We start from the raw sequence: 12,115 nt of genomic DNA on the forward strand, positions 1-12,115 counted from the left end.
AATGCACAATAGGGACAATGTATACAATATCATCTAAGTATAGTTTCCAAGAACAGAAAGTCTAGATGAATATTGTTGTGCAGCTACCCCCAATTCCATATGGATCTGATAGTAGCAGCTATGCGTTATTTTTGCTCTAGGCTTTCAAAGGTCTTCTATGGTGCCTATCCTTCCCATGCTTTCAGAGACACAGCTTTTGGGATAGAGTCATAAAATCAAAGAATGTCCAGAGTTGGAAGGGACCCACAAGGACCATCAAGTCCAGCTCCTGTCCCTGCATAGGACAACCCCAACATTCACACCATGTGTCTGAGGGCGTTGGCCAAATGCTTCCGGAATATTGTGATTGCTTCCCTGGGGAGTCTGTTCCACCACCCTCTGGGTGAAGACGCTTTTCCTAATGTCCAACCTAACCCACCCCCGGCATGGGTGGACGAGGTGCTAAGGGGCATGGTTCAGTGTTTGATAGGAATGGTTGGACTCGATGATCCGGTGGGTCTCTTCCAACCTGGTTATTCTATGATCTTCCTGCCATTCCCTCAGGTCCTATCATTGGTGCCGTTCAACTTGCCATTGACCAGAACCTGCAGATCCCTTTCCATAGGGCTGTTCTCTAGCCTCTCACTCCACAGTCTGTATGGACAGCCATGTCCCAGGTGCAAAATCCAGCACTTGCCCTTGTTAAACTTCATGCTCTCCAATCGCATATTTGCTTTGAGCCTTGCACTGTCTCTGCATGGATTCCTACCAGCTTCCCATGGATCTGAATGTCGAGCAGCAAATTAATCTCTGCAAACTATTATATTCTCGCTAGTTTGTATTTTATCACTTGGGCTTCCACCTCTTCCACTGCACAGAGGCTGGGCTCTGGAGGCAGGGAAACAAGAAACCCCAAAACACAGGGAACTAGCATGTCAAAGTCTTATTCTGAGTGGCCCTAACCTACGGCAGTGACTGCCTGCAGCTACACAGCGCTGAGGATTATCTCGCACAGGGGGGTGTTGTGTTCTGCTGGGGCTGCAGCCTCACCACTCCCAACCTGCCATCATGCGGCCGTTCCCACAGCGCACCTGGTCCCGTGGGAGGTGTCCCTGCCCACAGCAGGGGTGTTGGAACTGGACAAGCTTTAAGGTCCCTTCCAAGCCACACAATCCTATGATAACACATGTCCAACAGCAGCTGTACCTGACACAAGGCATTTCCTCCAGAGCAGGCAGCGCTGCTGCTTGGAGAGACCCCGCCGCTGGCCTTGTTCTTCTGAGCCACACACAACCCCATTAAAACTTTTACATTTACAGAGATAAACTGATGGGAATTACCTTTATGCCAGCAGTCACTGGGTTATAATTCATGCTGCCTGTTTCTGCACCATAGGGTGTCCTCTGCGGTGCTCTGTTACCTTTGTAACCCCGGTTGCTGGGAGTGGGAAGGGTCAGGTGAGGAGAAGCGGCTGGCAAGGCTCATCAGTTGCTAATGCAGTCAGCCTGTGCTGCTGATCAGTGCTCTGCTGCTTGGCTGCTGCCGTTCAAGCTAAGTGAGCTAAGACAGCTTAAGTCACCTCTGCAAAGGTAACTTACCAGCCCTTCAGAAAGCAAAATGCAGGTCTCCAGTTTCCAGAGAAGGTGGAATTCTCTGGCACCTCAGAGCAACTGATAAAGAAATTAACCCTCAACCAGTAGTTCAGTTCAAAGGCAATAAAGCCATAGCAAAAGATGAACGCAAGATGTTGAACCCCTTCACAAGCTCTGTGTGGGCTTGGGCAAGCCCTGCCTCCTCAGGACTGATCTCAGGTGGAGCTCTTTGAGGCAGGCAGGCCATGAGTAGGTCCTCCTGCCACGATCAAATAAGAAGGAACATCTCTGAGCAGAGTGTACCCTACTCCCAAAGATTTAGCACTTCTGTGTAGTAAAGCCAACATCTTGTATTCCTGTCACGGAATGCTTTACCTCACTGTTTGTGAGAAATGGAGAAAACAGTATCCTGTAAAACTTCCTTAACTCCTTGCCAGTTTTCTTTGTCCTCCTGCTTTCCTAGCTGTTGTTTACCACTTCCAGCAGCAGAGACAGCTGGCCAGGAGAGCTACTTACATCCTACAGTAAGGCTAAGCCATGGCAAACTAATAGCCAGAGAGACCAGTAATACACAGGCTGGCCAAATCGTTCCCAGTGAAGAAAGTGCTGCCAGACCACAATGCGCAGCCTCCAACTCACTCCACACAGTGATACTATGAATACAAGTAACAGGGATGATGCAGATGTGTGTTAACACCAGCCTGACTAAGGCATGGGCTCGCTCCAGCTGCCTCAGCCATTATTTTCTGTACACACACGTCCTCGAGGCCAGGACGTTCGAACCCCTCTGGTGCCGTACCACTAGCTCCTGCTGCCGAACAGAAAGCTTTCAGGAACTTTACACTTCATCATGAGAACATTACAGTGAGAAAAGCTGAGTTGCAAATTTCTTGAGTTTGGGGTTTTTTTTAGCTAAATTCCTGTAACCCTCTTAAAATATTAACTGTGTGGAATTGATTGCTACAGAAGAGAAAATCCTGACACTAATATCCTTCTTAGTCACAAAGAATTAATGCATTTTACCCTAGTTTGAAACTCGTTAACTAAGACCCTGGAAGCAATTTTTCCATGACCCCTACACTTCACCAGTAACAAACAGTTTGAAAATTTCTCTGGGTAACAGTTGTCTGCAAAGCACTTAAAATTTATAAACTTCTCGTACAGTTTCTGACATTTATCACTGCTAAAGTAAATGGAAGCAATGGACTCGACTATGCATCATGAGTAATATAATGCAATATTAAAGAACACCCAGTGGAGTACTTTAGAGGCTAGAGGATCTAAATCATACACTCAGTGCTGGGAAACTGTATAGGAAAATGTGCGGCACCATTTGTTGGTTTGCTGTAGCTGTCACTGTTCCGTGTTATGTGAGAGCTGAGCTGCACTGCTGATGCGCAGCCTTACAGAATTGACAGCAGTGATTTACTATTCATGTGAATTAGAAGAGAAAGGAACTGTGGAAAGAATTCCTAACGAGTGATCACAAGTGTTTCCACACTGAACAAAAATTTGCAGCAAGACAGGGAGCAGGGCTCAGGCAAACAAAGAGGCTAACTCATGCTACCATTCCTGGTGTTCCCAGACAGCCTGGAGCATCCCCACTCTTGGGGGTGTCCATCTTCCACTTGAGGCCGTTTCCTCTTGTCCTACCACTTGTTACTTGGGAGAAGAGACCAGGACTCACTTCACTACAACCTCCTTTCAGGAAGCTGCAGGGATGATGAGATCTCCCTTCTCCAGACTAAACAGCCCTAACTTCCTCAACCGCTCCCCATAACTCGTAGCTTAACAGAGAAGGGTAGATAACTAGTATGATGCTACATAGCACCGATGAGATTTGAAGGAGATTCCCACCTTCACCTCCTCTTACTGATTTCTTTGTTGTCCTCCACTGTCCTGGTACAGGGAGGAGACGCACAGGCACTGAGTGGTCACACTGAGTAGAAAAAAGAAGTACTTTGAATATGCATTTATGAACACTGTAAGCTCTAGCCAAGCACCAGGGACTTCCAGGCACCCAACAGTCTGGTTACGGCAACTGCTCTGCACAAATGGCCACTGCTATTCGCAGGTCAACTCTGCAGCATATGTGTGGATGTCTGATGCAGAGCAGTTTTACTGCATGTGCCCAGGGGATGATGGGCTTGATCACACAAGGCAGATTTCTGTCTGGGAAGGCCCAGACACGGGAAAAATAAATATGGCAGATACAGAGGTTGTACATACCATCCTCCCCATTCATTCTCTGCTTCCTACATATAGCCCAGGAAAATATACAGGGTTTTTTGAGTGAGAATAATCAGTACTGGGATTACACTTTGGAATTCTTTTATTCTGTCTCCTTATTCTATTTTTTAATCTCATCTGCATTCCTTTTCTTTCTAGCTTTTTGCTTCTCCCTTCAGTCCCACTGCATTTACACAGGACCATGATATAAAAAAATAAGCCACCCTTCCCATTCCTCTATTCTTCCTCCAATCATCTGCAAATCCTATTAGCTGCCCTGGTGTGGGACACTGGGATGGACCGGGGCAGACAGAGAGGCACAGGCAGAAATCCCACCGGGTAGCGTCTGGCAGCCTGGCACTCGCTGGCTGCTTGGGTCGGAACTGCGCTCTTACCGAGGAAGAGTTTTATCAGAAGGATCAGTATGAACCCTAATTGTGTTACAGAAAGTGCAAGATGAAAATGGAAGTTTAAATTATTTGAGAGTTTATCTTCATTGATACATATTTGGCTCTTTATAAGATGTATGTACAGACAATACCACCCCCAGCTGAATTATGGGTGAATTGATGAAAGATGATGCAATATGAACTGAAACAGAAGAACAGGCAGCTGTTATCTTTGACTCCAGGAGTCAGCATAGTTCAGGGTGATGGAAGCACCATTAGGTCCCTTGCTGAACCTCAGCACCCTTTCGTTTGTGCTGATGCAACAGTCTGTGGGACCGCACTACAAACCAGTCTTCTGGAAAGGGGTGGAAAATAGGTTTTGGAGGACTCTCTACACCCTCTCATGCAATCTTGGGATCTAATCTTGCTGTAGAAAAGCTATATTGATGATACATGAAGTATCAGTTGAATAATCTTGTGGTTGCTATATACTACAGGCCACCTGATCAAGGAGAGCCTACGGATGAAGCCTTCTTCCTCCAGCTACAGGAGGCTTCATGCTTGCAAACGTTCATCCTGCTGGGGGACTTCAACCACCCTGACGTATGCTGGAAAAGTAGCACGGCAAGCTGTATGCAATCCAGGGAACTCCTAGAATGCATTGAAGATAACTTCTCAACCCAGGTAACATATATATTCACATATACATGTATTTGTACTTGCACGCACTAAACCACACACCCCCTGTCCTCTACAGCAAGTTAATGGAATGGTAAATTAGACTCTCAAGTGTCTGAAGATGTTTTGGGAAAGCGTTAAAAGAAGGCCATACCCTAAAAATGTAATGTAAAATCACACCCTTGCTTTAAAAAACAAAACACTATAAAAAAGATCAAAGATCCCTCTGGGAATACATTCTCTATGCTCTTCTAAGCCAAACGTCCTCTCTTTTTCCCCCTTGTAAACTGATTATTTTCAGTGGGAAGAATCTGCTCACAGAATCAGCAAATTCACCACTGAAAATAGGCATTCATAGCTGTTAACTCAGGGACTACAAGCAAAACCAAGAGAAACCTCTGTATTCATGTATTTTTCTCTGCTCCATAGAAAAAACAGGATTTACACTAATTCTCATTTTCAGGCTGCAGTTGCTATTTAATCTGTTTCCAGGCAGTTTTTTCTTTAGTCCTTTTGCACACGAATCAGATGCAACCCCCTTTCCCTGAATTAAAGAGTAAATGAGAGCACCATCTGGCCAGCCCCTTGTCTGATTCAGCCCCAACGCCTGCGGTGCTATTCCAAAATGTGAGGAATGTTCACCCAGTAGACTCAGTTCACATCCTCCCTCCTATTGACTAAAGCTGCTCTGTCCCCTTTTGAGCCGCTTTATATAAGAATTTGGTGGGAAGACTGGGTCTGAAACCTTAACCATCTTCAAATGTGTGTGTGTGTGGTCTGAGCAGGCAGCTTATGCAATGAGAAATGGGAAGCCACTAAAATGATTCTGCTTCTAAATATTTTGACCTTTATTGACATTTATAAGTAGCAGGCAGCTTAATTACCAATTAAAGGAAGTCATTAGCTACAAAAGGAGCCTGTTCTTTTTTTCCTTTATGGCTCCTTTCCCAAACCAGTGCTGTTAGATGAGATTTCTGTGGCAGGACAAGGCAAAGGAGCCCAGGAGACCCAGGCTACTTTACAGCTAACCCACACAGAAACGCTTGTAGCAGTCAAAGAACTTCCATAAAGTGGATACTCCAGAGACAACCCGTTCAGAGCAACAGACCCTCCCTTTCCGTTCATGTTAAAACCTTGTATTACAGCACTGTCATGTTTTTCTACACGGAATTGCTTGGTGGGCATTCTTGCTGGCTGGTTTTTTTTCAAGCACATCAATAAACGAGGCCTATCCAAATGGTTTGGGGTGTTTTTCCATAATATGCATTTAGGGGCTGGCACGAAGAGCTGAGGATATACAAGACTTGGCTGCTAATCTTAATGCATATGGTTAAAAAACTGGATGTTCCATCCCGGAGCTGGCTGAATCCCTACAGCAAACAGAGCAGCTCCTAGACCCCAACTCTGCCTACAGGCTTGCATGGGCTGGGAGTGCTGCACACATTCATGGTCCCATGAGAGGGACAGGATTGTTTGTCGGGTGATGGCACTTATGAGAAAATCCTAATTACAAAATATTTATTAAATATATTTATCAGAATGAGCAATACTCTCCATAATTTTAGAACATCTTTCAATAAAAGTAAACAAGAACAGTATAGTCAAACTGGTATGAGCAGAGCTCTGATCCCAGAGAGAGAAAGAGATATTTTTTTTAACGAAACTAGTGCTAAAAGGAACTAAAAATAGCCTCATGGAAGAACTACCCAACTCTGTGTATATATATTATAGAAATATATCATAGAATGGTTTGGGTTGGAAGGGACCTTTGAGCCCATCCAGACCCACCTCCTGCCACGGGCAGGGACACCTCCCACTGGATCAGGTTGATCAAAGCCCCATCCAGCCTGGCCTTGAACCCCTCCAGGGATGGGGCAGCCACCCCTGCTCTGGGCAAACTGGGCCAGGGCCTCCCCACCCTCACAGGAAAACATTTCTCCCTAAGATCTCATCTCTATCTCCCCTCTTTCAGCTTCAAACCACTCCCCCCAATCCTATCCCTGCATTCCCTTATTAAGTGCCCCTCCCCAGCTTTCCTGGAGCCCCTTTCAGTACTGGAAGCTGCTCTAAGGTCTCCCTGGAACCTTCTCTTCTCTAGGCTGAACAATCCCAACTTTCTCAGCCTGTGCTCCAGGCCTTGGATCATCTCCATAGCGAGTTCCATAAGACCCTAACACCTATTAATGTTTTTCTAGAAGTCTTTATATATGAAGGGAGAAGTAAGACATGGAAACCCCAAGAAAGATCCTTAAACCATTATTTCCTTGCTGAGTGAATAACCTCAAGGTGTAACTACCCCATAGCAAGAAGGCCCAGGCCACATTTCAGAGTATATATCAAACCCAAGATGCCATGGAAGTTCCAGCATTCTCCTAGGCATGGTAATTTAGCTTTTCATCAACTCCACTCCTGTTTACATCAAAAGAAGTCCCACGATACCTTCCACCAACCTCAGTTTCTGATTTTCTAACTTCTGGATTCTCAAGCAAGACTTTTAATGTTATTATTTTCCTTTCTTATTTCTTTCCCCAGATCCCCCTGCCTATTTAACTCTGTGTTATTTACACCTCTTTCACTGACTTGGTAATTCACGCTTAGCTTCTGAGGGAAACAAAAATTTACTTGCAACTTATTTGAAACTTAAGAGTTTGATCTTGCAGTCACTGAAGTCAAAGGCAACAAGACTGTCCTGTTCAATGGGAACAGAACAGACACAGAGTTCCTGGACTGTGTGTTTTTAATCAGGGAGCTTTCACATCTAAAAGGAAATTATTGGCATCAGATTAGTATTCATTGTCCACCTACACAGGATGGGAAATCTGCAGAACAAAAAGGTTAAGTGTGCTGATGTCAAGAGGGCTTGCGCACTGCAGAGCCAGTCCCAGCAATCCAAGGGTCTCAGCTGTACCTGTTCCAGGAAATTACATCAAAACACCTCTGCGTTCATGGCTCAGGGGAGTCAGACCTGTTTCTTACTGTACATAAAAGGTCAGTTGAGATCGCTGTGTGTATTATTTCATCCCAGGAACAGTCCAAGTGCACGAAAACCAAAAATAAAGCTCAAGTGAAAGAAGGGAACAGAAGTGAAACTGCTGCAGTCCAGCTGACAGGGTTTACTCAAATACGTCACTTCACATCAACAGAGAAATGTCCTCCTGCTGATCCAAGCCAGGATGTTGTTGGCCACCTTGGCCACCTGGGCCACTGCTGGCTCATGTTCAGCAACTATCAACCAGCACACTAAACTCACACCCTAAAAAGCCTGGCCTCCTTTCAGAAAATGCCTCAAGCCTGATGCCTTTTCTCCTTTGGCAGCTATTGTGGCAGCTTCGCCTTTACCAGCTTTTACCACAGGGACAGAATAGGATTTCACATCTTGTGTGAACTCCCGGTTATCAAATGTCTGAGGAGAAATTATAGTTAAAGATATTTTCCTAAAGATTAATAACAAGCAAAGCTTGTTCCAATATCAGCCAAAGCGGCTGCTGATGTGCAAGCTCCAAAGACTTGGAAAAGCAAATCAAATCCAAGCTTGCAACAGTGAACAGGTATCAGCAGGAAGGAAATATTTTCCTGAGTTTTGATGACCTTGAACAATTCAATAAATCACATCACTCCACATACACAGCCTGATAGGAGTCAGAAAGCTGCACTGCCCTTGAGAGTTGGGCAGCGAGTTCTGGGAGGAAGGAAACAGCTGCCACATGCAGTAAATAAAAAGAAGTTTCTTTTAAAAAACCATACACACAGAGTTTGCTGCAGAATCATTCCATTCAGCTTGGCTAGAAACACAGGCAGCTACAAACCGATCATTCACCTCCAACATAAACACAGATTTGGTTAGAGTAGCAGTAACCTAGGTTGAGATTTTTAGCAGATGACATAAATAAATGTATTTTTATATTTCCTGACCACATTAAGCTTGAAATCAGAGTTCTAAAATGTAAGCCACACACTATAAGACTCCTAATAGCCAATAAATTCAGACAGTCACAGTGAAGCAATGTTTTCTCCTTAAAGGTACGTTTTGCTGCAGTGTACATAAATACAAGGAGACTTGGGTTTTTATGGATTTGAGATTATATGTAGCTGAACATGATCATTCAGAAAAGGTTAAAGTTCTCTTAGGAGGACAGCAAGATGAAGCCACTTCAGAAGGCACAATCTCAAATTCTAAATATTATTTCTACATGGAAAACATTAGTAAGGAGGTGGGAGAAGGCTGGGGAGAATTACTTTCTCCTCAAAAGGCATAGTCCAGCAGAGGAAAGTTAAAACATCCCAGCTTGGGAACATCAATGCATTCCTCTGTTCCTACCCCATCTCTGCCACATTAAGAAAGCGCAGAACAATTTCTTGTCCTGCTCAGTGCATCCACTTCCCATTTGTAAAGTAGGGATTATAGTGCTAGAATTTCTTTTGGTGGTGTCGACGGAATGAATGATCTTAGAGGATTACCAGTAATACTTAAGAGATAAAATACTTGGACACTGAAGTTCATTTCCAATCTCTAGCCCTTACAGCACTTAAAAGTGGAGATCAGCATTACCATCACTATATCCCACATCAGAAAACTGAATACAACAGATGTAATGACTTTTGCAGCTTCTCAGAATGGACAAGTACCAATATCAGGAGGGATTTTCAGGTGGTAGTTGGCCACCCAATACTTTAAATGTATCTAAGATCCATACAGGCTGACATCCAGGCTGATGCCCAGCAGTCAGAGAACTTAAGGACAAGAGAGGAGTTGCAGGATCACACGGCTGAATCTCAGCATGGCATTACTCACTAAGCAAGCTCTGGCTGACGGACAGCAGCGCACTGCATGGACTTGGAAGGCAAATTCTTCAGTGTGGAACAAAGTTGTTTAGTTTCTGGACTTGCCACTCTCTGCGGGTCTCTTACGAAGAGACATGTTCCCAGTGGGGGAGCAATAAAGAGAGTCAGTGTGTACTGGCTCAACTGCCCGTTATTGACTGAATGTTGTTGGAATAGCCGAGATGAAAATATCTGAGCGCTGATGTCACTTCGATACAATTGCTTTGGAGGCTATTTGGTTTTCCTTGGGGCGCCTATTCATTTTAGGAGACTTGCTGATCTTTGTCTGATGGCTGGAGTTTTATGACCAAAAAAAATGAAAATGGCAGCTTAGAGTCTCACTTTGCAATGAGTAGAATAATCCTTTTAAGAGAGAATTAGTCATTCCTAGCTCAGTTTAAAAACCAGCAGTTAAGACTAAGTAGAGGGAATGAACTAGCAGAATTAATTTTAAAACACCAAGTACTTTCAAGCGGAATTCAGCTGCATGATGACAAACAAAAGCAATAACCACCTCTCCACCCATCTCCGTTAAGGTTGAAAAGTCAAGTACTCAAGAGCTGGAAATCCCAGAATTAAGCCTGCCTTGTGCCGTCCTAATTCACTTCTCCCGTGCGATACAATCAAAAGATATTTTTCCCTATGGCCTCACCCCACTTAGTGGGCAGCATCAACAGAGCTATTGAATAGTTCTTTTTTTACCTTGTTGAGTCAATGTGTGGCCTTGGTTTTATTTATAGCGTGCAGTTTAAACTCTTCACTGAAAACAGGATTATTCATATCCTTGTGGGTTTTAATATATCACTTATCACAGAAATATTTGCTTCAAAAACATAAGAAATGTCTCATGACAAAAGCCCTGCCAATGAGGTAGGATGGTAGCATGGTCCCTTCAGCCCAAGTGCTTAATCAGAATCAGAGGTCCCTCATGAGCCTTTTGATTAGTATGAAATCATCTGAATGCAACATAGTGGACAATATATTCTTGTTTTAAGCAAACCGATGGTAAAAAAAGTTGGTTTCTCTGAGACAGAGCTCCAGAATTTCCACTGCCTTGAGTTCTGTGTTTGAGAAACCATCCATTTCCCATCAGGGTCTTTCATAGCATTTGTAAACCTTGTTTTCTGTAGTTTGAAGCACCTCCTTTGCAGTCCACTGGGCAAAGAAAAAGCAAGAAGCCAAGCTATGTAGCAGAGTAAGGCTAGAATGAAATCATCCCTAGCTCGATTGATTTTGGGAGATTCCCATTGAAATTTGCAATTTAAAAGAAAAAAAAATTACTCCTCCCCTCTGTTTCCATACCCTTATTTAGAATTATAAACACATGTGACTGTGCATATACACCTATAATCAGAAAAGGCGGCACAACTAGTTGCAGAAAAAAAAACTGAAACAATTTTATGTTTGTAGGGGTTTTTTTGAACACAAGAGTGCTCAAGTTCTTTTTCAGCAGTTAATCAACTATCACCAAAATTTTAAATGAACTTTAGTTCAGAGACTACATAATCATTCTTCTCACATACAAAACAGTTTACATCCACCCTTTTGATTTGGATCTAAGCTACAAATCAAGTCCCTCCACTTTTGAGACATCATCTCTGTAAATAAAAAGTTACCTCAAGTTCTTCCATCAGTACGAAACCCAGCTGAGAATTAGAGTTTTCTAATTTATGCAAGCCTGCAACCCTGCCTGCACAATCTCTTGGAGAAATCAGTTTACGATTCCCTATGTCATACTGCTTGTTTGACATCATAGTCTTAAGGAAAAATGCATATGTTAGACCTACCTGAACAGAAGCAAAACTGCTCTCTGTGTCTTAAGTTATTGAGGTGCTTTATCTGCCCACCTCCTTCATGATTTGTGTCTGTCTGCTGCACATGGCATTATAGATAAAACATCCAAGGGATGTGTTTTAAAACTGGTGGTTGAATTGGACAGCCAGAAACAGTGAATTTGAATGTTTCATAAACTAAGCTGAATATCCATAGAGAGAACAATTGTATGATTTTACTATTGAGCTAATTCAACTAATTCAATAATGAACAAATTCAAGCTCTTCCAAAACACTTTGTGAACGCTTACTCATTATCAGCTTACGGCACTTGGGGACCTTCATTAATTATCACTATTCCTACTTGTTAAATGTATTTATGTTATGGGTGCAGTATAGAGATGGACATGGAAAAAATATAGCTCTGGTTTTTGTTCATACTCACAAACAGTGATGGGAAAACCTCCAAAAGCACTCTCAGTGTTTTGTCAAGACACTTCATTTTCTCTCATTCCTAAGCCTCAGAAGCTTCCTCTTTGTGATTGCAAACAGATGATGGTAGAGCATGCAATTAGGCTAATACGAGTACATTCCAATCAGTGGTAGCCTGCAGCAGCTTCTCAGTGTTCACATCAAACGGAGACCAACTTGTAGC

The 12,115-nt window shown here is 43.4% G+C and overlaps 1 long non-coding RNA gene across 1 annotated transcript in view; it reads right to left on the reverse strand.

Annotated features, from left to right (window-relative positions):
• LOC138725520 (uncharacterized) overlaps positions 1–12,115 on the reverse strand; it is a 43,755-nt gene extending 31,640 nt beyond the window's left edge. Inside the window, exon 1 of the long non-coding RNA XR_011338254.1 lies at positions 11,906–12,115. This is a non-coding gene — a long non-coding RNA (uncharacterized lncRNA). The remainder of the gene's footprint in view (positions 1–11,905) is intronic.

The sequence above is a fragment of the Phaenicophaeus curvirostris genome, chromosome 12, assembly GCF_032191515.1.
Source record: "Phaenicophaeus curvirostris isolate KB17595 chromosome 12, BPBGC_Pcur_1.0, whole genome shotgun sequence".
Taxonomy (NCBI): Eukaryota; Metazoa; Chordata; class Aves; order Cuculiformes; family Cuculidae; genus Phaenicophaeus; species Phaenicophaeus curvirostris.